This window comes from Phyllostomus discolor, chromosome 7, assembly GCF_004126475.2.
Source record: "Phyllostomus discolor isolate MPI-MPIP mPhyDis1 chromosome 7, mPhyDis1.pri.v3, whole genome shotgun sequence".
Lineage (NCBI taxonomy): Eukaryota > Metazoa > Chordata > Mammalia > Chiroptera > Phyllostomidae > Phyllostomus > Phyllostomus discolor.
This window is the reverse complement of record NC_040909.2, coordinates 39,795,631-39,822,330: the sequence shown is the minus strand read 5'-3', so window position 1 is coordinate 39,822,330 and position 26,700 is coordinate 39,795,631. Positions and strand designations below refer to the sequence as shown.

Here is a 26,700-nt window from a genome sequence, read left to right as displayed (position 1 = left end):
ATAGAAACTTAAAAAAGTGAGAGATGGATGTGTGTTAGAGTGGGAAGGGAATGCTTAATGAAAGCAGTGAGGTATGAACTGAGCCTGAAGAATTTGAATCAAGAGATAGGTCTGGCTCAGTCTAGATGGGGGGTAATATAAGGAAAGTACAGTGGCAGAAATGAAAGAGATGATGAGACTGGATTTATGTATTTTCTAGGCAGCACCTGTTTCTATTATTTTCTGGTGTTTCTTTTGGCATTTCATTAAGAAGAGGGAATTTCAGGGGGGAATGGGTAGGGATTACAGGAACAAATTTGGAGGACACATGGACAAAAACTAAGGGTGGGGGGTAATGGGGGGAAGGGGGGAGGGTTGGGTGGAGGGGCTGGAACGGGAGCAGGGGGGAGAAAACTGTACTTGAACAATGATTGAAATAAAAAAAAAAAAAAAAAGAATAGGGGAATTCAAACTGCAGAGGTCTGGACCAGGGCTTGTGAGTGGCTCTAGAAAAATATTTGACTTGGAACATGGGGGGAAAGCTCAAGTGAGTTTTGAGGCTTCTGTGTGCTACATATTTTTTATTTATATGTTCTGTGGACCAGTTTCATAGAATTTCATTGTTCATAGCGGCAGTAGCCTATAGCTTAGAATTCTAGGTTATTAGAGTTGGAATATCATCTGGGTCACTTTATAAATGGGTGAAATCTTGACCTAAAGAGGGAGAGTGACTTGTTCAAGGTCACTCAACTAGTTGATGACAGAACCAGAACTAGAATATAAAACATCAGTTTCTATACTAAGCTTTCTTCCCCTGTATACCATGTGACAGTACTCTTCTGTTTTACCATCATTCTGCTTTCCTAACTTTTATCTTTCTCCATCCCTGATTATCTCAAGGACTGACAGGGACTTTTCATCTTATAGCATTTGAACTCAAAGGAACCTGAATCATCATCTAGCCCAGAGAAATGGAATGATATTGCCCAAGGTCAAATAAGAAGTTGGTGAGGGAATGGAGACTAGAACTCACATCTTCTGACTCCACCTCAAGTTTCTTTCTACTTTTAAGTCACTCTGAGTAGATCCCCTAAATTTAATCCTTTTTCTCCTTAATACTGTTTGTATCTGCTTCTTTTAAAGATTCATTGTAAAGTTGTTAGTAAGTGCTTAAAAAGAACCACATGAGCATATCACACTGTATCTACACTAGCAATTTCACAATCTTATTTGTGTTATTGATGTTTCAGCAAAGGTTGTTGTAAAATGGTTGAAGTAGACTCTTAAAGAGCTAGTCATTAAAATCCAACAATATTCTAAAGTTAATGGGGTTGTTCTACAGTGGTGACCTTCCTTTCAGGGACCCATTTTTACCTCAGTATCCCTGTCTACCTAAGATTGCTTATTGTCTTTTTGTATCCAAGTTCAGGTCTGTAGTAACATTAGTCTTATCAATATCTTGCTAGACAAAATATAGTGGAGGCCTAAATAGGAAGTTTTCCATATTGCATACCTTCTCCTCAAATTTACAAAACATTTTTAACTGGGATATGATTCAGTGCAATTAAGCATCTAACAAGCCAGGTAGTGCTGGGGATATAAGAATAAGTAGGGCACAGACCTTGTCTACTGGGATCTTCCAGTCCACTAAGGGAGAGGACAGACATTTAAATAGGATTTTAATATAGTGTGATAATTAGTATACATAGGGTGCTATGGGAACACAGAGGTGGGCTGTCCCGAGGAATGAAGATGTTGTGATTAGAAATGTTTGTGCCCTTAAAATGTGCTGCTGTGTATTCTTAGGTAGGCCACTTTGCCTTTTTGGTTTTTGATTCTCTAATACCTGTCAAATGAGAAGACTGAAACAGATTCTCTAACTTACTTTACAGCACTACGTTATTTCCATGTTACAGTTTTTGTACCATTGTCTTTCAAAAATTTTAGCTCTGTATTTTATTCTTTGTGGCAATGTTTGTAAATCTTTGCAAAAACAGGCATAGGCCAATAAATGAGTTTATGTGCCCTTGGATGAAAAACTCATCTTTTAGTACTTTCCATTCAGTACCTCCTTCTTAGGTTATTGCTACTATGTGGTATCCTGAAAAAAAAGTGGGGTCAATCCTGTAGTGGCGTCTGTCTGTGTTTCCTCCTCATGATGGAAATTGGAGACTTGTGGTTGAATTTCTCTCTCCCTGACAGATATAAGAAATCTATCTATCTGTCTATCTGCCTATCTATCTATCTATCTCCTATATATATATATCAGGTCTGTCCAGAAAATATTCATCCATTTACTATGAAAAAATATATGCTATGAAAAACTGCCAGGTCATGAAAAATAAACATTTATTGAAGAAGATACAAGATGCAAGAAACATTGTACATAGGACAGTGGCACCTCAGTCCCCTTCAAAGTAGGCACCTTGGGAACTCACACAGTTCTCCCAATTGCCATCAGCTGCCCTGTTGTATTTTCCTGAATCTCATTGACAGTCTGAAATCTCTTCCCTTTCAAAGGTGATTTTAGTTTTGGGAAAAGGCAGAAGTTGCGGGGTGCCAAATCTGGGCTGTAGGGGCTGAGTCACCTGGGTGATTTGATGTTTCACCAAAAAACTTTCTAGGAGATGTGATGCATGAGTATGCCCATTATTATGATAAAGCTGCCAATCACCAGTTGCCTATAGCTGTGGCCTCTGAATCATCTGAATAGTTTCTGTGGAGGAGTGTTCAAGCTCAATGCAAAATTTAATGCAGATTCATTGCTCTACTAGGGATGTCAAAGCTGTGGCCAATGGGCGGCATGCAGCTCAGGATAGCTATGAATGCGGCTCAACACAAAATCGTAAATTTACTCAAAACATTATGAGATTTCTTTGTGATTACATGTCACAATGTGTTTAATGTGTCGCCCAAGACAACTGTTCTTCCAGTGTGGCCCAGAGATGCCCAAAAGTTGGACACCCCTGCTACTTGCTCAGTCATTTTGAATGGGATAGCCACACAGTACACATGCTCACTCAACGGTGTCTATTGCCCCCACTTACTAGTACAGTGAAGTCATTGTTCATGCATATGTATTCCAGTCCACTCTCCTTGGCTGCCAGGTTATGTCATTGTCATGCAAACTTTTCTTGTTATATTAACAGTGGTTGGACTTTTTCTGTATAGACCTCATATATGTTGGCTAGCAGCATTTATTTTTTTTCTTAAATTATATTGATTATGCTATTACAGTTGTCCTTATTTTTCTGCCTTCGCTCCCCTCCACCCTGTACTTGCTACTCCCTCATGCAATCCCTCTACCATTGTTCATGTCCATCGATGATTCGTATAAGTTCTTTGGCTACTCCATTTCCTATACCGTACTTTATATCCCCATGGCTAGCTATTCTGTAACTACCTATTTGTACTTCTTTTTTTTTAATATATTTTATTGATTATGCTATTACAGTTGTCCCATTTCCCCCTTCTCTCCCCTCCACCCTGTACCCCCTCTCCCACCCACGTTCCCCCGCTTTAGTTCATGTCCATGTGTCATACTTATGAGTTCTTTAGCTTCTACATTTCCCGTACTATTCTTGCCCTCCCCCTATCTATTTTCAACCTACATTCTATGCTACTTATTCTCTATACCTTTTCCCCCTCTCTCCTTCTCCCACCCCCCTGCTGCTAACCCTCCATGTGATCTCCATTTCTGTGGTTCTGTTCCTGTTCTAATTGTTTACTTCGTCTCTTTTGGTTTTGCTTTAGGTGTGGTTGTTAATATTTGTGAGTTTGCTGTCCTTTTACTATACATGTCTTTTCTTTATCTTCTTTTCTTAGATAAGTCCCTTTAGCATTTCATATAATAAGGGCTTGGTGATGATGAACTCCTTTAACTTGACCTTATCTGAGAAGCACTTTATCTGCCCTTCCATTCTAAATGAGAGCTTTGCTGGATAGAGCAATCTGGGACATAGGTCCTTGTCTTTCATGACTTGGAATATTTCTTTCCAGCCCCTTCTTGCCTGTAAGGTCTCTTTTGAGAAATCAGCTGACAGTCTGATGGGAACTCCTTTGTAGGTTACTGTCCCCTTATCTCTTGCTGCTTCTAGGATTCTCTCCTTCGTTTTTACCTTGGCTAATGTAATGATGGTGTGCCTTGGTGTGTTTCTTCTTGGGTCCAACTTCTTTGGGGCTCTCTGAGCTTCTTGGATTTCTTAGAAGACTGTTCCCTTTGCCAGATCGGGGAAGTTCTCCTTTATTATTTGTTCAAATACATGCTCAATTTGTTGCTTTTCCCCTTCCGATTCTGGTACCCCTATAATTCAGATATTGGAACGTTTAAAGGTGTCTTGGATGCTCTTAAGCTTTTCCTCGATTTTTTGAATTCTTATTTCATCATGCTTTCCTGCTTGGTTGATTCTATCTTCCTTCTGGTCCACTATATTGTTTTGAGACTCAGATTCCTTCCTTTCACTATTGGCTCTCCTCCGCGTATCTTCCTGCATCTCTTTTATGGTAACCTGAATCCTTTCATCTAATTTGCGCCCCAAATCAACCAATTCCGTGAGCTTTCTGATCACCAGTGTTTTGAACTGTGCATCTGATAGATTGGCTATTTCTTGGTCGCTCAAAAGGATGAGTCCTGGGGGACTGATCTGCTCTGTTGAAAACATGTTTTTCCCTGTCTCTCCTTTTTTTTTTTTTCCCGGTCTGGTCGTTCTTGTTACGGTGTGGGGCAGAGCCTTAGGTGTTCACCGGGGCTGGGCACCCCAGTCGCTAGGTTGTGATGTTATATGTGGGGGCGGGGCGGAAGTGGGGACGGGAGGGAACAATGGCGGTAGTTACATTCTCCTGGGCTCAGACCCTTCTCTGGGCTCCCGGGCTGCGAGTTCTGCCCTGGTCCACAATTGCTGCCCCACTGGATCTGCCAGCCGCAGCTTGCGTACTCAGGGACCACTGTAGCAGCATTTATTTTTTGATCCCTGTCATGTGCTCTGTGCTTTATAGTTTACACAGCATATTCATACCCACTGTTTCATTTTATCTTCACAATGATCCTGATCTATAGATAGAATATTCATTTTATAGATGAATAAACAGACTCATAAAAGTAGTCACTTGCCGAAGATTATATAGCTATTAAACTGAAATGTCAAGATCTGAACCCAGAGTGATAGGTTTATACAAAAAAAGATAATTTTGCCAGCAGAAAATTAGAAGATGATTTTTTCTTTTTAAAATGTTATTTATTTATCTTTAATTTTTATTGACTTTCTTGGAGTGACATTGGTTAATAAAATATATAGATTTCAAGTGTGTACAGTTCTATCATACATCATCTGTGTATTGTATTGTGTGTTCACCACCCAAAGTTAAGTCTCCTGTCACTATTTATTATCACCCCTTGACCTTCTACCTCCTCCCACCCCTCTTTCCATTGGGTAGTTACCATGCTGTTGTCTGTGTCTGTGAGGTTTTTTTTTCTTAATTCCTTTACCTTTTTCACTTACCCCCCAACTTTCCTCCCCTCTGACAGTTGTTAGACTGTTCTCTGTGTGAACCTGTTTCTATTTGGTTTGTTAGTTTATTTTGTTATTAGTCCACATATAAGTAAAATCATATGGTATTTGTTTTTCTCTGACTGGCTTATTTCACTTAGCATAATGCTCTCCAGGTCCATCCATGCTGTTGCAGAAGGTTTGTTTGTTTGTTTGTTTGTTTGTTTGTTTAGAAGAGAGAAGCATTACCAATTTGACTCAGCTATATGTAACAATTAGAGACATGACCACATAAATCTTTATGATATTTAATAAATAAATGAATTGTAAATCAGCTCTGCTTCAGTTTCTACTTGTAACTAATTAAGGAAGGATGGTTATAGAGGGAAATGAAAGGAGAGAAATATGTAGAATGGCTTTAAAAAGTAGTTTCTGCATTCTTTTCAACCCTATGTAATCCATCTCTCACATTGTTTTCAGAGTATTCCTAAACAAAACAAAAGCATTCATAGATCTTATAAATTTACTTGGTAAATAGTCTTCTATATCACACTGTTATTCATTAGGCTTATTCACAATTTGGCTCCAGCTTATCTTTCAGACTTTTTCCTATACTTTCAAACTTTTTCTATACATTGGATTGCCCTTCCCTTGAATACATACTTTACTTTCTGGATTCTGTGCTATTATTACACAGTTACCTTTGGAATGCTCTTCTGCTTCTCTCTTTGACCTCAACACTTATTTTCTTTGTTCTATATTCAGAGGGTGATGGTACTAAATATTGTTTAAGAACCACCCCCTCCTGCCTTCTCCATGACTTTGCTCAAAATTTTATCCCTTTTTTCTTCTGCTTATAATCTCATTTTCTACTGGTTGCTTCTACTAGTTGTTCCATCATTGTAAAGAAAGAAAGAAGCAAAAACTCCTCCTTCACCTTCTTAATCATTCTTCTAGATGTGAAAAATAAATCTGAGTTTCATCTCTACTTTCTTACCTGATATTTGCTCTCCTGAGCTGGAATTGGGCTTCTGTCTTCCCCATAATATTGAAATTATTTTTGTTATCTTACCTAATTGCTAAATCCAAAGGACAGTGTCAGTTTATACCTTCACTGATGGGTTTGACACTGTTTATCTTCCATCTGGAAGTCCCTTGGCTTCTGCATTCTTCATTCGATTTATACCTGTTCTTTTAAAGTTCCTTCTCATTTTTCTTGTTCTTTTCTTTGTCTGCCTCATTAAATGTAGGTATTCCTCAGAGTCCCATTTTCTACCCACTTCTTTTTTCACTCTATACACTCTACCTGGTCCATCCACTCTCAAAATGTCCATTACCTACTAAATGTAGTTGGTTCCCAAATCTTTAGCTCAGAACTTTGTCCTGATCTTCAGACATGATCATTGCTTGATGGACATCTCCATCTGTGTGGTTAAAGGTAATTCAAGGTCATTTGTTCCAGTATTAAATTCCTTATCTTTCCCTTCTGTTTCAGTCCTCATATTTTTTATCTTGGTTGGGGATAGCAGTGGTCATCTATTTCAATTTCTTATTACCTTTCATCTAGAAGGTCTCATTATGATTTCCACTTAATAGCTTGAACGAACTATTTAAAATATAAGTTTGACCTTTTCATTCCTTTGCTTAAAGCTTTTTAGTGTCTTTCCCTGTCTTATAGGTAAAGTTCATGGCTCTCCTGTGATCTGACCCCTGCTTACCTCTCCGACCTCCTTCTAACATTTTCATCCTCAAACTTTAATTTTTAGCACAACTGAACTATTTGCAGTTTTGTACACGTGTTATGGCATTCCTCCTTTTTGCCTTTGTTTATACATCTACTGCAATTGCCTCATCTCCTCTTCCTTTTCTTGACTAAACTCATGTTCATCTTTTGAAACTGAGTTGAATATTTTCTTTTCCAGGAATTCTTCTCTTACTCTCTAGATTATATTAGGCTTCTATGCCTCCTCTATGCCCTTTTTCAATCCAGTAGATATCTTTATCACTGAACTCAACACAGTGATATCTGTTTATGTGATAGTGAGTCCTTTGAGGACAAGCTTAGTGTTTTCTTCATTTTTTTTGTATTCTTAGCATTCAGCAGAATGTCTGATACATAATTTGAGGTCAGTAAAACTTTCCCAAATTGAGTTGAAGAGAGGGATCCAAAGAATGTGAAAAGGCATAGAAGGAAACAATGGACAAGAAGAAGTATTCTAGGATTAGAGGTGTATTTTATTATGTTGGAAGTCTTGCTTATTCACTACAAATATAGTAAGCTTTAGAATACTTTTGCTCTTATACTCTGTGAAACACAAATTAACTTAATCACAAATTTTCAACCAGTCCACTTCATAAATCTTTTGAGATTTAGCTCTGAATGAGAGCCCTAGCAACTCCTAATACTAGAAAGTATTATCTGGTACATGGCAGCTTTGAACAGAGAAAAGGAAATGGAATAAAACTGATGACCAAGTTTTTGTTCCCTAATTTATACTGATGCTTGGCTCTAAAGGAGCCCATTTTCTCCTGAAGTTAATCCTGCTTTCTTGTCCTACCTAGAGAACTTTTCTTTTAGTATGAAACTTCAATCTCGGGCCACCCAAGCTTCTCTTTCCTTTTTCTTTAGTGAAAGAAAAATTATTTAGTTTATCCAAAGCATAGTTTTGGATAATTAAAACATAATTGTAACTGAAAAATGTTGAAAGTAATCTCTTCATGATCTGTCTCTTCTTCTTCAGTATTACCTTTCTTTTATTTCTTACCCACTTTGATATAGCCATGATAAACTTATAGATACTAAGATTTAACTGAATGTGCCATTGCCTCTACATCTTTATACTACTCCTGCTAACTGAAGGCATTTTTTTCTCCTGTGTGTCTTTGCCTGGACAATTCAGGATGACTTCATCTTTTCTAAAGTCAGAACTAGACTTAATCCTTCCTTAAATTCTTTCAATTTGTGTTAGAAACTGTACTAAACTTGCTTACCTCTCATAACAATGAACTCATTGTATTATAGTCAGGTTTTATTTATATCTTCTCATTTTTCCACCCTTAACTGATAAGATCTCCTCAAAGACAATGACTGTAACTTGAATTTCAGTGTCCCCAGCATTTGGTATGACAGAGTATTTTCAGTAATTATATTTGTTGGACCCATCAATGACTTATGAAAAAATTATGAAAATGCAAATAATGAGCAAAGCAACTCTTCAACTCCCTGTAAATATAAACAAACAATAGTTGCATTAACCAAAGTGATTAGTCAATAAGAACTGGTTATATATATTAAAATATTTTCTATAAACTGTAAAGTACTATGAAAGTATTAATTATTGTTACTATGTTAGAATGTTCCACATCCTCCCTTACATGAAGCTGAAGATGCACCTGCTCTGCCTCACTCTAATTCACCCTTTTCTGATGTGCAAAATACTCCTTGCATACTCATTCTGGAGAATAGCTATTGCCTTCTCACCCCTGCTTCCCACCCTCCAACCCTGTTCTCTTAGAGTAGGCATACAAACATTTAAAATGTACATGTTTGCTCTGGTTGGGTGGCTCAGTTAGTTGGAGCATCATCCCATACACCAAAAAGGTTGTGGGTTTGATCTGGTCAGGGTACATACCTAGGTTGCAATTTTGATGCCCCTGTCAGGGCACCTATGAGAAGCAACCAATCAATGTTTCTCTCTCACATTGATGTTTATTTCTCTCTCCCTGTCTCCCTCTCTTTCTCTCATTCTCCTTCTCCCTCCCTCCTCTCTCTCTGCCCATCCTCCCCCACTTTCTCTCTAATAACAGTGAACATATCCTGGGGTGAGAATTTAAAAAAAAAAGGAAGAGAAAGCAAAAGCATAACAACAGCAATGAATAAGACATGTAGAGGGGATTTAGGCTAGTTAGTATTAAGGATTTAGGGCAGGGAAAAGATGTTTGAGAAGTTCCGGCCAAGATGGAGGCATAGGTAGATATGCTTCACCTCCTTGCACAACCAAAGAAGGACAACAGCAAATTTAAAAACAAAAAATGAAAACTGCCAGAAAATTGAACTGTATGGAAGTCTGACAACCAAGGAGTTAAAGAAGAAACATTCATCCAGACTGGTGGGAGGGGTGCAGATGGGGAGCTGGGGTGGAGAGGACCCATGGCAAGGCAGCAGCTGTGGTGGCTGGCAGAGCTGGTGGTCCCACATTCCTAAGCAGATAAAACTGGAGGAACAACTGGGGAGTGAGACAGACCAGGCAACTCAGGGTTTCACTGTGGGCAACATAAGGCCTCAGAACCTCTGGCTATAAAAACCTGTGGGGGTTTTGGTGGCAGGAGAAACTACCAGTCTCTTGAAAGTGGGGTGAGAACAGAGCAAGTGGCATTGTTCCCTCTCTGACCCCTCCTCCACATACAGTGCCACAACGCAACAAAGTGGATTGCCCCATCCTGGCAAATACCTAAGACTTTGCCTCTTACCATGTAACAGGTACGCCAAGACAAAGAAGTATGGCACAAGTGAACAGATCAAAACTCCAGCAAAAGAACTAAGCAACAAGGAGATAGACAGTCTAGTATTTATCAGATGCAGAGTTCAAAACACTGCTACTCAGGATGTTCATAGAAATGATTATGGACTCAAAATAAAGGAAGAAGTAAGGTCTATACAAAGTGAAATAAAGCAAAATATACAGGGAACCAACAGTGAAGGGAAGGAAACCAGGACTCAAATCAATGATTTGGAGCAGAAGGAAGAAATAAATATTCAACCAGAACAGAATGAAGAAACAAGAATTCAAAAAAATGAGGAGAGGCTGAGGAACCTCTGGGACAGCTTTAAAAGTTCCAACATTCAAATCATAGGGGTGCCAGAAGGAGAAGAGGGAGAACAGGGAATTGAAAACTTATTTGAAAATATAATGAAGGAGAACTTCCCAATCTGGCAAAGGAAATAGACTTTTAGGAAGTCCAAGAAGCTCAGAGAGTCCCAAAGAAGTTGGACCCAAGGAAGCACACACCAAGGCACATCATCATTACATTAGCCAAGATTAAAGATAAGGAGAGAATCTTAAAAGTAGCAAGACAAAAAGAGACAGTTACCTACAAGCAGTTCCCATAGGACTATCAGCTGATTTCTTAAAAGAAACCTTATAGGCAAGAAGGGGCTGGAAAAAAGTATTCCAAGTCATGAAAGGCAAGGACCTACATCCAAGATTACTCTATCCAGCAAAGCTCTCATTTAGAACGGAAGGGCAGATAAAGTGCTTCCCAGATAAGGTCAAGTTAAAGGAGTTCATCATCACCAAGCCCTTATTATATGAAATGTGAAAGGGACTTATCTAAGAAAAAGAAGATAAAAAAACATGTATAGTAAAATGACAGCAAACTCACAATGATTAACAACCACACCTAAAGCAAAGCCAAAAGCAAACTAAGCAATCAACTAGAACAGGAACAGAACCACAGAAATGGAGATCACATAGAGGGTTAGCAACAGGGGAATGGGAGGAGGAGAGAGGGGGAAAAGGTACAGAGAATAAGTAGCATAGATGGTAAGTAGAAAATAGGGGGAGGGCAAGAATAGTATGGGAAATGTAGAAGCTAAAGAACTTATGACACATGGACATGAACTAAAGAGGGGAATGTGGGTGGGAGAGGCTGTGCATGGTAGAGGGGAATGAAGGGGAAAATGGGACAACTGTAATAGCATAATCAATAATATATATATGTATATATGTATATATGTATAAAAGCTGCTGACACAAAAAAGCAGGGAATAGTGCTATAAAAGGTGGTTTTCAGGGAAGTTGGTTGGGACTGGTATTTATCTTCTCTGGAGAGATTGGAGCTGAAGGACCTCAAGAAACATCATGTTGTTCTGCAAAACATAGGAGTTTTGGAGTCAGATGATCTGGGTTTAATTCTGGCCATAGCACATTGCCGTTCTTCTCTGAATCTTGATTTCCTCATCCCTAAAATTGGAGTAATAATACCTGTCCTCCTTTCTTCATGGGATTGTTGTGAGATTTCATAGGAAACCAAAACACACACAACAGATTTAAATATATATGTACTGAAGAGAGGAGATATGAGGAAGAATTCCCTACTTAGTTTCCTCTTAAGTAGTGCCATGGCAGTTTTTCTAGATTTAGGAGTAAGAATTTTAGGGACAAAATAGTATTCTAGGAGTACTAGAATTCTAGGAATTCTAGCAATACTAGTATTCCAGAAAATACAAGAGTATATGTATATACCCTAGTATCTAGTATCTTCCCTTGAATACTAGGGAAAATACTGGGAATACTAGCTTTTCCCTAGTACCCGGGCTGCTAATTCTAGTCAGAGCTGTGGAAGTGGTGAATTTTGTATTTTTACTTTTGTGTGCCTTCTCTTAATTCTGATACTTCTCTTATTCTGTGTCTATGGACATATGTCCTATGACTTAAGACTCATTCCAGAGGTGAACACATTTCCTGAAACAAAATTGGGACATGAAGTCTTATATTTTAGTGCAAGAAACAGTCTGGGAGATTTTTATGTACTTAAATGTGGACATTTGGGAGAAATTTTGGTGGTTGAAGACAATGAATGAAAACTTGAAATTAGGAGTTTCTTGAGAATTGTAGGCCAAATTGTTGTTGGCATCATATTTCTTAGATTTTAGTTTTCAGCAGGCTGAATTAATCTTAGCTCAACTATGAATTTTTTTTTTTTTTAGATTTTATTTATTTATTTTTAGAGAGGCAAGGGAGGGAGATAGACCCAGAGAGAGAGAAACATCAATGTGCGGTTGCTGGGGGTTATGGCCTGCAACCCAGGAATGTACCCTGGCTGGGAATCGAACCTGGGACACTTTGGTTCCCAGCCCGCGCTCAATCCACTGAGCTACGCCAGCCAGGGCTCAACTATGAATTTTTAATGGTTATTGGTAGTCCCCTTTCAGGTTTTTCTGTCTTCATAGGAGGTAGAAAATAGAAAAACTTTTCTAACCCTAAATAATGAATAGTGAAATTTGAGCACTAAGAATGGGGAAAAAGTAGAATCATGCTGTATTGCCACTTGCCCATGTGAAAAGTCTATTCCTTGTATGCATAAACTATCAGTTGATTTAGCAAAATGGGATGCAAATGATTGTCCTTTCACCCTCCAGGTGACTTCTTTGCAGTTAGATTTGGTTGAACAATGCACTGAACTTAATTTTGACCCTGGAAGAAAATTGTAACATTTGTGGTTCTATTATAAGGTCATATATTTAAGTAAAACTTTATAATTTATTCTATACTTTGACTCATTTAATTGTCACCTTAACCTTGTCAGTTAAGTTGGTATAATTTTCTGTTTTGATTAGGAAACAGGAAAACAAGAAAACCAAGGCTCAGCAAGATTGTGATTTGCTTAAAGTTAGAACACAAAATAGGTAGAACTGCACCCAAAACCTAGATTTTTCTTTCTCTACCCTTTTATCCTTACTCAGGGCCCTTTTTCTCCACGTAGCTAAACTTGTTTCCAAGCTCTGCATTAGTCAGTTATGATGCTTTTGCCTAAAAGCACCAAAGATGGATTAAAAGTTGCTTAAGCTAACAAGAGTCTGTATAGTCTGTGACAGGTGCTGCGTAGGTTGGTTGAAAAATAACTTAAAGGTTGTCTCTTTGCTCTATGTGTTTTTGTTAATGCTTATCATGCTTTCGTGAGTTAGAGTCCTTCCAGTGCCTCTGGTATATTTCAGGCTGATTTTAAGTTGTCAGGAGAGGAGATTTTCACTCCAGAGCTCAATTCCTTTAAAAGCTTATTTTCCCTTGTATCTAGACATTTATTTCTTAGCCAGAGCTCTGGGTGGTGTCAGACTTAAGTTCCTACTAAAGAGGTGTTCCCTGTTGAACTATTTTTTTTCTTCCCTCTCTCTCTCTCTCTCTCTCTCTCTCTCTCTCTCTCTCTCTATATATATATATATATATATATATATATATATATATATATATATATAGCCAGCCTTTCTCCCTACACCCTACACTTCCCTTAGTTCCAGTTGTAGTTGTATGGAAGGTTCTGGGAGTCAAAGGGTAGTGAGTTTGGCAGTAAGGAAAGGACGTGAAGCTCCTGTCCTTTCTGACTCCATGTGTTCCTGTAAATCCTGTTATGCCTATTTCCCAGGATCTTACGCTTTTTTCCAGATTGTTGAGGACTAAGATCTGGGCAGTGGCCTTCTGGGAATAAAGACTTTCCAGAGACATTTCAATGGGTTAATTCCATTTTTCCCACAGTTAGGACTTAGAAACAGGCACATAGAAGTCAGTCTTTTGTTTTCAATGGTTTACTTCCCCTCCCCTTCTTGGGCATATTTATTTATTTTGGGGTTTCCCATGTATTTCATTCATTCTTTCAGGAATTATTCAATATCAACTGGTGCTAGAATCCTGAGAACAAGAAACATTGACCTGTCTTCACAAAGCTTATAGTTTAGTTGGAAAGACAGGCAATTAAATGAGCAATGTAATGAAGTGTGATTTATTGCTATATCAACATGATTAAAGGAAGTTTTAAATAGAGCATGTTTCTCTCATAATTTTACCATAGCAATAAAGCAGCTGCTTTCATACTTTTCTGTATTTTCTTTCAATATTTGTCCATATGCAAACATTTTTATATAATTGTGATTGTTTTCTAGTTATAATTTCTTGTTTTTCCACTTCTAGATAATTTTTACATATTGTTACAGTCTTAATACTTATATTTTCATAGGTGTTGTACTATGATTTCTTCAATTATTTCTACTAGACAGCTGTGTTGACTTATAATTTTTTACCATTAATACATAGTAAAACCAGAGGCATTCTCAATTTTCAGGAAAGGAACTACTTGATTAAAGATATGATGATATATTTAGCTTTTGATAGATATTGCTATACTGCTTCCTACAAAAGATTTTCCCAGTTTGAAGTTTATCAACCATTTTTACCTCACTTTCTAGCACACAGTATTAGTATCTTTTCAAGTATTAATATAATAGGTATAAAAGCCATATTTGACTATTTTAATATATATTTCTATGAGTACAGTGAGGTTGAATGTTTTCCCTAATGTTTATTTATAAATATATGTGAAAAAATTGTCTTTTGGTAATTGTCTTGTAGATTTGCTTACTTGGTGGTTTGATTTTGAATGAAACGTTCATTGTTAGTGAACAAAAATAGATGACAGTGAATAGAATGTCTTCTTGGTAATTTGCTCTAACTTGGCAAAAAACTCCTTTGATTGTGGAGTTAAGAATCGGATTCTTGGAGCTAGAGTTAGTACTATGTGTTGGACTGACAACTGTGGGCTCTCTCTCTCTATGTATAGGCTGTGAGTGCCTTTAGGGGAAGGACCATGTTTTATTCTTTGTCTCAGCATTTAGCAGCTTGGCTGATAGTAAGTCTCAAAAAATCGTTGAAAGAATAAGGGCACTAAATAATCTCCTTCAACTGTCATTCTTATGTGTTCATATAGAGCCTAAAATTTCACCATTTAATATTCATTCTTTGAAGCTTAAAAGACTTACTAGTCTTGGAAGTCTCTAGGAATTTATTAATACCTATAGGCAGATGAATATGGTAATCTCAGGCAACATATTGGAGATTATAACCTCTATATGAGAATAATACTTTGTAGGGATGGAACATAGAATAGACACCTGGTGGTGGAGGAGTGGAGATGGGATGATAGAGATGTTCAGGAGACTATTAGGAATTTATCAGAAATAAACCTCATGTATTGCAAAGAATCCCAGGAATATGAGAGCTGGAAATTAATCTTTGAGATTCTCTGAGCCTTGGTATCCTTGTATGTAAATGTGAATGAGAATACTTACTTTCCAGGGTTATTGTGAGACTTGATTGAAATCAATAGGTTATGAAAACGCTTTGTAAACTCTAAAGTACTGTGTGAATTAAAAAAAAAAGTCATTGTTGTCATCACTATCATGTAGGAAACCAAGGAATAGAGGGATAAAATTACTTTTATTTTTTTCTAGGAGCTAGATTTATTCTTCATATTTTGCAGTCAATCTTTATCATTTGAAGATGCAATTGAAAAAATCTTTTATCCTTACCTGAAAACATGTTCATTGATTCTAGACAGAGGAAATGGGAGGTAAAAAGAGAGAGGAAGAAACATCGATTCGAGAGAGAAATGTGAATCAGTCACCTCTCATAAGCACTCAGACCAGGGACCAGATCCACAACCTAGGCATGTGCCCTGACTGGGAATCGAACCCATGACCTTTTCTGTGTATGGGACGACACTCCAACCAACTGAGCCACACCGGCCAGGGAGAAATGTCTAAAGTGTTATTTTCCCCACAAGGAAATAGTGAGGAAGGGTAGAGGGTGGGGGTAGATAGTTTTGGGGAGTGAATAGATTCTTTCTGTCCAACTGTTTTTCCTAGAGCAGAATGAAGCACAACAAAAAGAGGTAGACAAAACAGTACGAGCATGGCAAAGCATAGGTCATATGTACAGGCTGTAATTGATGATTGAAACTGAGTTAAGATAGGAAGAATCATGATCTGATGTTGGAGCAGGAAATTGGGATCTGATAAGGAGAATTTTTCTTTATCCTGTAGTCAGTGGTCAGTAGTGAAGGTTTGGAGCAGGGGTGACTCAATCAGTGCCTTACTGATTGGTTTATCTAGAGGCAATGTAGAAAATAGGGACGAGGAAGAACTTGTGCAGGCCTGGAGTCCAGTTTAGGGGCATGTTTTAACTGTATATCTCATTCATCTATGAGATACTGAAGGCTTGTAATGAATAGGACCATGGCAGTGGAGAAGAAAGAATGGGTACAAGGATGTCAGAGAGTATGGTCCTAGGCTAAAGGGGCTCTGGGCCCTTATGCCAGTCAATGTATTCTCTCTCCCAGAGGTTTGTTTTTCCTGTAAACTTTAAAAAAATCGAAATATAAAAGTGCACAAATATACAGCATAGGAGCACCTGCTAAGCTTTTATAACACCCCTTTAGTCATTACTTCACATCCCTCAGTAGGTAACCACTATTTTTACTTTTTTCACCACATACTAATTTTGCCTGGGTTTTGAGCTTTATTGCAATAGAATTATGCAATATTAACTCTTTTGTGTCTAGCTTCTTTTGTTTGACATGATGTTTATGAGAGTCATCAGTTTTTTGTATGAAGCATTAGTTCATTCCATTTTATTGCTCATTTGTATTCCATTGTATGAATATATCACAATTTATCTATTTTGCTGTTAATAGATACTTAATTATTCCCATTTGGAGGCTATGTGCAGTTCTTGTATGTCTTTTGATGCATATTAACTTTTGTTTCCTATCCAGGAATGGAATTTGCTGGGTTATTGTCAGTGTATGCAACTACTACCAAACAGTTTTATAGAGTTTTACGGAATTTATCAGTTTACACACCCACCAAAAGTGTGTAAGAGTTCCTTAGCAATATTTGTGTCTTAGCTCAGGCTGCTATAACAAATACCATAGGCTGGGTGGCTTAAACAACAGAAACGTATTTCTCATAGTTCTGGAACCTGGAAGTCCAAGATAAGGGTGCATGATCAATTTTTTTTTTTTTTGAGTTTTAATTTAATTTAATTTAATTTTTTTAATATATTTTATTGATTATGCTATTACAGTTGTCCCATTTTCCCCCTTCTCTCCCCTCCACCCTGTACCCCCCTCCCACCCACATTTTCCCCTTTAGTTCATGTCCATGTGTCATACTTATGAGTTCTTTAGTTTCTACATTTCCCGTACTATTCTTGCCCTCCCCCTATCTATTTTCAACCTACATTCTATGCTACTTATTCTCTATACCTTTTCCCCCTCTCTCCTCCTCCCACCCCCCTGCTGCTAACCCTCCATGTGCCCTCCATTTCTGTGGTTCTGTTCCTGTTCTAATTGTTTACTTAGTTTCTTTTGGTTTTGCTTTAGGCGTGGTTGTTAATATTTGTGAGTTTGCTGTCCTTTTACTATACATGTCTTTTCTTTATCTTCTTTTCTTAGATAAGTCCCCTTAGCATTTCATAAAATAAGGGCTTGGTGATGATGAACTCCTTTAACTTGACCTTATCTGAGAAGCACTTTATCTGCCCTTCCATTCTAAATGAGAGCTTTGCTGGATAGAGCAATCTGGGATGTAGGTCCTTGTCTTTCATGACTTGGAATATTTCTTTCCAGCCCCTTCTTGCCTGTAAGGTCTCTTTGGAGAAATCAGCTGACAGTCTGATGGGAACTCCTTTGTAGGTTACTGTCCCCTTACCTCTTGCTGCTTCTAGGATTCTCTCCTTCGTTTTTACCTTGGCTAATGTAATTATGATGTGCCTTGGTGTGTTTCTTCTGGGGTCCAACTTCTTTGGGCTTCTCTGAGCTTCTTGGATTTCTTGGAAGACTGTTCCCTTTGCCATATTGGGGAAGTTCTCCTTTATTATTTGTTCAAATACACGCTCAATCTGTTGCTTTTCCCCTTCCGATTCTGGTACCCCTATAATTCGGATATTGGAACGTTTAAAGGTGTCTTGGATGCTCTTAATCTTTTCCTCAATTTTTTGAATTCTTATTTCATCATGCTTTCCTGCTTGGTTGATTCTATCTTCCTTCTGGTCCACTGTATTGTTTTGAGACTCAGATTCCTTCCTTTCACTATTGGCTCTCCTCCGCGTGTCTTCCTGCATCTGTTTTATGGTAATCTGCATTCTTTCATCTAAATTTCGTCCAAAATCAACCAGTTCCGTGAGCTTTCTGATCACCAGTGTTTTGAACTGCGCATCTGATAGATTGGCTAATTCTTGGTCGCTCAAAAGGATGAGTCCTGGGGGACTGATCTGCTCTGTTGAAAACATATTTTTTTTCCCCTGTCTCTCCTTTTTTTTTTTCCGGTCTGGTTGCTCTTGTTACGGTGGGGCGCGGAGCCTTAGGTGTTCACCGGGGCTGGGAACCCCAGTTGCTAGATTGTGACGTTATATGTGGGGGCGGGGGCAGAGGCGGGGGCGGGAGCGGGACGGGAGAAAACAATGGCGGTAGTTCGGTTCCCCTGGACTCAGACCCTTGTCTGGGCTCTGGGCCGCGAGTTCTGCCCTGGTCCACAATCGCTGCCCCTCTGGGTCCACCAGCCGCAGCTTGTGTACTCAGCGATCACCGCTGCCTTCTTGCGTGCCGGATGGCTGTCGCGCCGATTTTGCGCCAAACTTTCCCCCAACCTCCACGCGCCGCCGGTCCGAGCCAGCCCCGCGCCCGCCGGCTCGTCTTCCCCTACCAGTCCGGATGAACGCGTCTACTTCAGCTTCTTGGCTGCCCGACTTCCATTCAGATAAATCCTCTGCTGGATCTGGGTGTTATTCTGATAGTAAATTATTGTTGTAAATTATTGGTTTTCTAATCTTGGTTGTACGAGGAAGTACGGTGCGTCCACCTATTCCTCCATCTTGCCGGAAGTTGCATGATCAATTTCTGGTGCAAGTCTTCCTGGCTTGAAGAGGCTGCTTTCTTTCTGTATCCTCATACAGTGGAGAGAGAGAGCCCTGGTCTCTTCAGCCCTTTGTAAGGGCACCAAACCCATCATGGGAGCTCCACCCTTGTGACCTCGTCTAAACCTAATTACCTCTCAAAGGTCCATCCTCTAAATATCATCACTTTGGGGATTAGGGCTTCAACATATGGATTTTGGGGAGGACACATTTGGTCTATAGTGAGTTATATAATTATTCAGTATTGCAGTACTTTAAATATCAAAGGCTTTTATGTTATAAGAAACTTAGGGGAGAAAGGAACTACTGGTTATCAGTTGTCTGCTACATACCAGATACTAAATGCTTTTATTTATATTGTCCCATTTAATCAAGATAATACTCATATAAAGTGTCAGATCATTGTTATTGCATTGATTTTATAGGCCAGAAAACAGATTCACAGGTTAGTTAGGCAGCTTGTAATTGCCATCCAGAATCTAACCTAGATCTGCTTGAATCCAAACCAGGCACATCATGTGGAAATCTGCAGTTTGTCAGTGATGTGTCCTCCCTCCCTTCCTCCCTCCCTCCCTCTCTTCCTTTTTTAGGTGGGGGCTTATCTTGATGACTCCAAAAGCAAAAGCCCATAATATAGACAGCTGCCTTCTGAGACCCAGTACTTTGCTGGCTTTGCAAAGAGCAGCTTCCCAACCAGGCACCTCCCTAGATCTTGTGACCTGCCTTGTCTCCCCACTGAATTTCTTAGCAGCTGGTCATTCATTAATTTTTCACAGTTCTGTCTCAAGGTAGGTATTATATTGGCACATCCTCTACTCCAGCTGGCAGGCTGATGGAAGAAGCTCCCATAGAATTTTTAAGGCTGGCCAAGCCTCTTAATTCTGTCTCTCATCAGTTTTCTTACAGCGTCTCCCTGCCCCACCCAAAGTAGGAAGACAGGAGACCTAGGTCCTGGCTATAATACTAAGTTGTTGTATGCTTTTGAAAACCATGTGTCTCTTCTCTTGACTCAGGTTTTCTAATTTATAAAAAAGAGTTGGGCTGGGAATAGTGGTTCCATGTGCCATCCTCAGGGCTAATTCTGGGCAGATCCAAGTTGGACATATTTTGGATGTCTGGGCTCTGGGCCGCGAGTTCTGCCCTGGTCCACAATCGCTGATAATGACAATCAGAACAACTCTGATTTGTCATATACCTATTGAACCTCTTTCTGAATTAAATCAAAGGATTATATTGAAATTCATTAGAGTAGACGGTCTTTACTAATTGAAAGTATCACTTTGTGAAAACTGAAATATTATGAGTGGCAAACCTAAATAAGTGAAATTTTCATCCTTAACATATTAAAAAATCCATACAAGGCCTTCATGCTATTCTTTGACCACCATGAGGGAACAGAGAGGGTATAATCAATTTTTTCTAGGGTAGGGGGTTGGGGAAGGATTAAACAAAGAGGAGGCATCCCAGCTGGACTTAAAGAGTAGAAGTTCACTAGATGAATTAGGAGTTTAGGAGAAATAAGGCATTTCAGGTAAAGGAATGAGACAAGAAGACATGAAAGACATTGTTGTTTTGGAAAAAATGTATTCTTGGTGTACATATTTTGTATGATAAAGAGGGGAAATTTTGGGGATGCTAGGAGATGAGGGTGGTCCTTGCCATTTAAACTCATCATCAGTGGTGGAAATGGTTAGATTGTAATTTTATCTCGTATAAAAAATTAGAGTCAGCCTTGTGGTTCAGGCTTCCCAGCTTTTCTCCCTAAAAGATCTCTTCATTCTTTCCCTGGAAACATATGTTTATTTGTAATGCATTTCGTTTGCAGTAATTGGAGCAGTGTGCCTTTTCATTCTGCTGTCAAATACCTTTCTCCATGCTCAGAGCCTGACATAATGAGCCTGTGAATTGCAGTAGGCTGGGAATCAGGTTCCCAATTAAAGTGGATGTCTCACCTATTTGTGCCCTTGAGATGTCTCTAGATCTCACAAGTCCTGTCCTGGTGGAGGACAGGTTTCAGTTTGGGGCATAGTACCTGCCCAGCTGGGGATGATATCAACTTCATCCATTTTATAAAACGGTGAGAAGGAGTGAACTGACATTAACAAAAAAGTTACGATGACCAGGCACTTTACATACATTATCTCACTAAATTCTTACACTCCCCCCAAAAATGTTATTGCCATTTTACATATGAGCTGATGGTTAAGTAACTTCCCCAAAGTTACATGCAGCTAGAAAGTGAAAATGAGGACTTGAATTTTTTTCTGTCTGATTTCAAAATCCATGTTTTTTCCCTTTCATGTCTCTGAGAGCAGAATAATTGTGCAATTAGAGTCGTAGCAGTTTTGTTGCTCAGTAGAAAAATGTTTAGGGAGAGGACTTTAGGCAGCAAGGTTAGGAAACAGGTTTTGAGAATCAACCCTTGATCAGAAGAGTAACCTTCATGAAGTATACAGAGTAAAGTGTTATAAGAAATTCTAGTACTTCACTTTTCGAATGAAACATGCTGTGGCCAATGGTGATTTTAGATAATCTCCAGGAGAGTCATAGTAGGGAGCAAGGTTGATATGAAATGTAGCTGGGGCTTTTTTAAAAAAAATGTAGATATAATTTCTACATCATAAAATTCACCTTTTTAAAGTGTGCAGTTTCATTGGTGTTTGTATATTCACAAGGTTGCATAAGCATCACCACTAGCTATTTAATTTCAGAACATCTTCATCACTCGAGAAAGAAACCTCATACCCATAAGCAGTCATTCTCCATGCTCCCTTTCCCTAGTCCCAGGCAATGACTTACCTACCTTTTGTCTCTGTGGATTTGCCTGTTCTAGGCATTTCATATAAATGGAATTATATAATATGTGGCCCTTTCTTCTTGTATGTTCAACTTCTTTCACTTAGCATAATGTTTTCAAGTTTTATCCACATTGTAGAATATATTAAAACTTAGTTCTTTTTTATGGAATTTTATTTCTTTATTCCATTTTATACAATATTCCATGGTATGGATGTACCACCTTTTATTTATCCATTCATTAGTTGGTGGACATTTGACTTGGGTTGTTTCCATTTCGGTGCTATTATGAATAATGCTGTTATTGAACATTTGTGTATGTTCAAGTTGTTATGTAAGCACAATGTTTTCAGTTCTCTTAGGTATATACCCAGGAGTGGAATTGCTGGGTTCTATAGTAATTCCATGTTTAACTTTTTGAGGAACTGCCAAACTGTTTTCCAATGTGGCCATGCCATTTTATTGATAAATAGCAGTGTTCATAAGTATAAAAATTGTTATATCCAGTAGATGGTATTCTACATAGTGAAGAAAATAGAATTGTTTATAAAATTAGATTTAAAGAGGCAGAATTTCTGATAATTACCAGTATCTCAGGGTCTAAAATGAGAAAATAGAACTCATTGATTAATATTTTGTTTTGAGAAAGCCAGAAATGATTCTATTTTAAGCAATCAGCAATAATGTTAAAAGATGTAATTAATATACTGTATTTCTTTTAAGCTAAAGCACACTTTTTACCTCAGGACAATTCTAATTTTTACATTCTTAGTTTCCTTTGTACAGAACAGGACCCCATTTTAATTTATTTGAAAAGAGTTCATAATCTAAAGTTATTCTTTGAATAGAGTTCATAATCTAAAGTCTTTTTTTTTCCTTCACAGGATGTTTACATTTCAGGACATAAGCTGCAAAATGGCAAATAACCAAGTCAGTTATAAAGAATTTGCAGCATAATAAATGCCAATTTATAGCAACTGTCTGTCTGACTTCTATAGTGAAGCCTAAAAGTTGCTACAGTGGAGGTTGGAAATAACATGATTCTTCCAATATGCTCAGACTTTACTAAATTCTGTCCTAAATACAGAAAAGAAACCTTAGAGGGTCCTTCCAAAGCTGCAAAATATTCCAAATAATTTTTTTCTGGTTGCAGAACCTGTTCATTGCTTCAGTTCTTTCTAAGTTGTTTAGCTTTTGCAATATTTTATTGATGTTTTTATTTCTTCTTTTGCTCCTTTCCCCTGACCTCAATCATCTTGGCCAACTTCCAGAACAGTACAGTATTCGCTAGAAACAATGGAGTAAAACAAAGGCCAAGATAACTATTGTAAGGAAGCCATATGGGTCCTTTGTAGCCCATTCCACAACATACTCAGTCTAAGCCTTTATATCAAACATCTTTGTAGTGGTCTTAGGAAAGGGGGCTTATGCTTGATTTGTGATCTCTAACTTTGTCCTGAGATTATTGGTGAGTCAGTTACAATTTCCGGTGGATAACTTTGGTTGATTGTCTTCTTTAGCTCTACCATATATTCTGAGAGAAGTTTGGATTCTGTATATGCCAGGCCAGAGCCTGGTCTTCTCACTTTCGATTGTATTTTCTATTTATTTATTTTTATTGATAGTATTTTTTAAAGTACAAAGTTTTTTTTAATTTTGATGAAGTACAGTTATCTATTTTTCTTTTATTGTTTGTGCTTTTGGTATATATTTAGGAAACCATTGCCTATTTTAAGGTCACAAAGTTTTAAACCTATGTTTTCTTCTAAGAGTTTTATAATTTAATTGCTTACATTTAGGTCTTTGATCCATTCTGCATGAATTTTTACATTTGTATAAGGTAGCAGTACAACTTCATTCTTAAACATGTGAATATCTATTTTTCCCAGCACTGTTTTCCATTGAACTGTCTTGACAGCCTTTTTGAAAATCAGTTCACCATAGAATTATGGGTTCTTTTTTGGATTTTCAGTTTTACTACTTTGATTCAATGGATTTCAATGATCCTTTGTCCATCTTTATACCAGTAAATACCAGACTATATTTATTATTGTGGCTTTGTAGTAAGTTTTGAAATTGGAAAGTGTGAGTCCTCCAACTTTGTTCTTTTCTAAGACTTTTAGCTATTCTGGGTCCCTTGAATTTCCTTACGGATTTTAGGATCAGTTTGTCAGTTTCTGCAAAAATGACAGCTAGAAATTTCATAGGGATTGCATTGAATCTATAGACTAATTTGAAGGTTTTATTGGTATTTATTAAATCTTCCAGTCCATGAACATAATTATCTTTCATTTATTTTGATCTTTAATGTCTTTAAATGTTTTGTAGTTTTCCTTGTATAAGTTTTATACTTCCTTTTAAACATTTATTTTCTTTTCGATGTTACTGTAAATGAAAATTGTTTTCTTAATTTTAAATGATCTGTTACCAATTTATGGAAATATAACCGATTTTTGTATGTTGATTGTGTAACCTGCAACCTTGCTGAGTTCATTTATTAACTCTAGTGTACATTTTGTATTCCTTAAAATTTTTTACATACTAGATTATGCCATCTTTAAATATAGTTTTACTTCTTTTCCAGTCTGGATGCCTTTTATTTATTTTTCTTGCCTAATTGCACTGTTTAGAAACTAATACAATCTTGAGTAAAAGAGAGAACAGACGTCTTTGCCTTGTTCCTGATCTTTGGGGAAAGGCTTCAGTCTTTCACTATTAGTGTAATGTTAACTGTGTTTTTATTCATATATGCCCTTTATCAGGTGAGGAAGTTCCCTTTGATTCCTAGGTTGCTGAATGTTCTTATGATGAAAGAGTGTTGGATTTTTGTCTAATGCTTTTTCTATATCCATTGAGATGATCATGTGGTTTTTGTCCTTTATTCTATTAATATGGTATATTACATTCACTGATTTTCATTATCTTGAACCAACTTTCTCATTCATGGTATATAATACATTTTATATATTGCTGGATTTGGTTTGATAGCTTTTGGTTTATAGCTGGAGCAAGGTATGTTTAACAGATCTGCTGAGATTATGCTGAGAGAATTGCAAGATGACTCATTTCATCAGAGTAGTTTCATCAGTAACTACTCTGTACTACCACCATACCAAAAGCCTTTACACATGTTATCTTAATTTAAACTTCTACATTTGTGCTAGGGGAAGGTCTTTTAATCTTTTAATGTATACTAGGTAGTGGTGTCCCAGTGTTGCAGATGAGAAAACAGGCAAAGTTTTTCTTTTTTTTCTTTTTTTTTGGGTTGTTCAGCTGCCAGCCATATAAAAGTATAGCACATGTAGTCACATACAGTGCATAATACTTAATAATGATAATAAAATGATTTTATGTAGATTTAGCTTCCTAAAGATGATTGGAATTTGATGAGAGAAGAGCCGACAACTGTGTAGTTGCAGACAGAAAAGGCAGTGAGAGCTGACATTGGAGTGGAAAAGTAGGTAGAAGGTCTTTGGATTAGCATATTAATCTAGTTCTGCTAGAACTAGAAACAGAGAGAAGAATGGTAACAAAATTCTGCATCATAATTACAGTTATGCACCACTTAAAAGCAGGGATACATTCTGAGAAATGCATTGTTAAGTGGTTTTGGTGTTGTGTGAACATTACAGACTGTACATACACAGACCTAGATGGTATAGCCTATTGCTCCTAGGCTATAAGCCTGTATAGCATGTAGTACCAAACAACATGAGATTAAATCAAGCACAAGAGAAAATGATGCAATTAAGAGATAAGGGAAGTACAAGATGCATGAGGCTGCTGGAATTTTTATAAGTGGAAAGAGTACACTCTGAGTTAATGATAAAAAGCATACTATAGCGAATACATAAATCAGTACCATAGTCATTTATTATCATTATCAAGTATTATATATTATAGTTAATATTATGTGCTATATACTAAAACTTGCTAGTTTTATACAACTAGCAACACTGGCAGCACAGAAGCAGATTTGTTTATACTTCATCATCATAAACATGTGAGTAATGCATTGTGATAGCTACTAGGTGATAGGCATTTATTAGCCTCATTATAATCTTACAGGACCATCATTGTAGATGTGGACCATCACTGACATTATGTAGTACATGATTACTTCTGATGGAAGCCAAGGTGAGGCAGGAGGGTGTGGTATAGAGTTTTAATGGTAGGTTCTTACCAATGTAAGTTCTGCTTCTTAAAGTGAGTGGTAAGTCCATGAATGTTCTTTTCATTAGTAAGCTTTAGAACTTCTGTATATATTACACTTTTAATATATTCAATATTTCATTCAAAAAAGAAAATAAGAAAAAGAAAGGTGGAGGAGTAAAGGAAGAAAAGGACGTACCAGCAAGGAGCTAATGTAATAACAATGGAAAAGCCAGGCAGCTTTTGCTCATTGAATGTTGTATTATAGTTATCTTGCCCATTTGGAGTTATCTGGGAAATATGTGCTTCTCTGTTCTTTTCTATAACCTATAATTGACAGATAGTTTCTTAGAGCTGGGCTTTTGGATGAGGAAAAAAGATGAAGCTTAGAAACGGATTTTGTTTCTGTTTCTCAGAGGAGAAAGTGGTGGGTGTGGGAGTAGAAGCTCATGTGTCCAGCCATCAAACTTGGCAGACAACTGCCTCAGAGCAGATGGAGTGAGGATTTCATTGCCTGACAGACTGACTCAGACCTGCTTCCCTGCAGCCAGACACTACTGGGTATGGCATGAATCTCTGTCAAAAGCTACAGGATCATGTTATTCCTCATTCAGTGCCACTCTAGCAGTGGCAAACTCTAACCTTCCCATATGAAGAGCTTCCCAGGACTCTGGCTAACTGTGTTCCATCAAGGAGCTGATGTATTTGACTTTGGTTGTTTTCAGGGATGATGGCTTTCATGAAATGGGCATTTTTTAGGCTGAAGTGTTTAAGCAGAAATGTGACTTCTAGTGGATGATTCCCCCAATTCATATTGACGATTT

The 26,700-nt window shown here is 37.8% G+C and overlaps 1 protein-coding gene, 1 long non-coding RNA gene and 1 pseudogene across 2 annotated transcripts in view; 2 read left to right on the top strand and 1 right to left on the bottom strand.

Moving 5' to 3' along the window:
• The window catches only part of SYN2 (synapsin II), a 201,528-nt gene that overhangs the window by 10,092 nt on the left and 164,736 nt on the right, over nucleotides 1–26,700 (top strand). The gene's annotated exons all lie outside the window — the stretch shown is intronic.
• LOC118501627 lies at nucleotides 13,442–19,474 on the top strand. Its single transcript, XR_004904262.1, has 2 exons — nucleotides 13,442–17,012; nucleotides 18,897–19,474. It is a non-coding gene; the product is annotated as an uncharacterized LOC118501627 (long non-coding RNA).
• On the bottom strand, nucleotides 22,578–24,031 carry LOC118501625 (annotated as a pseudogene).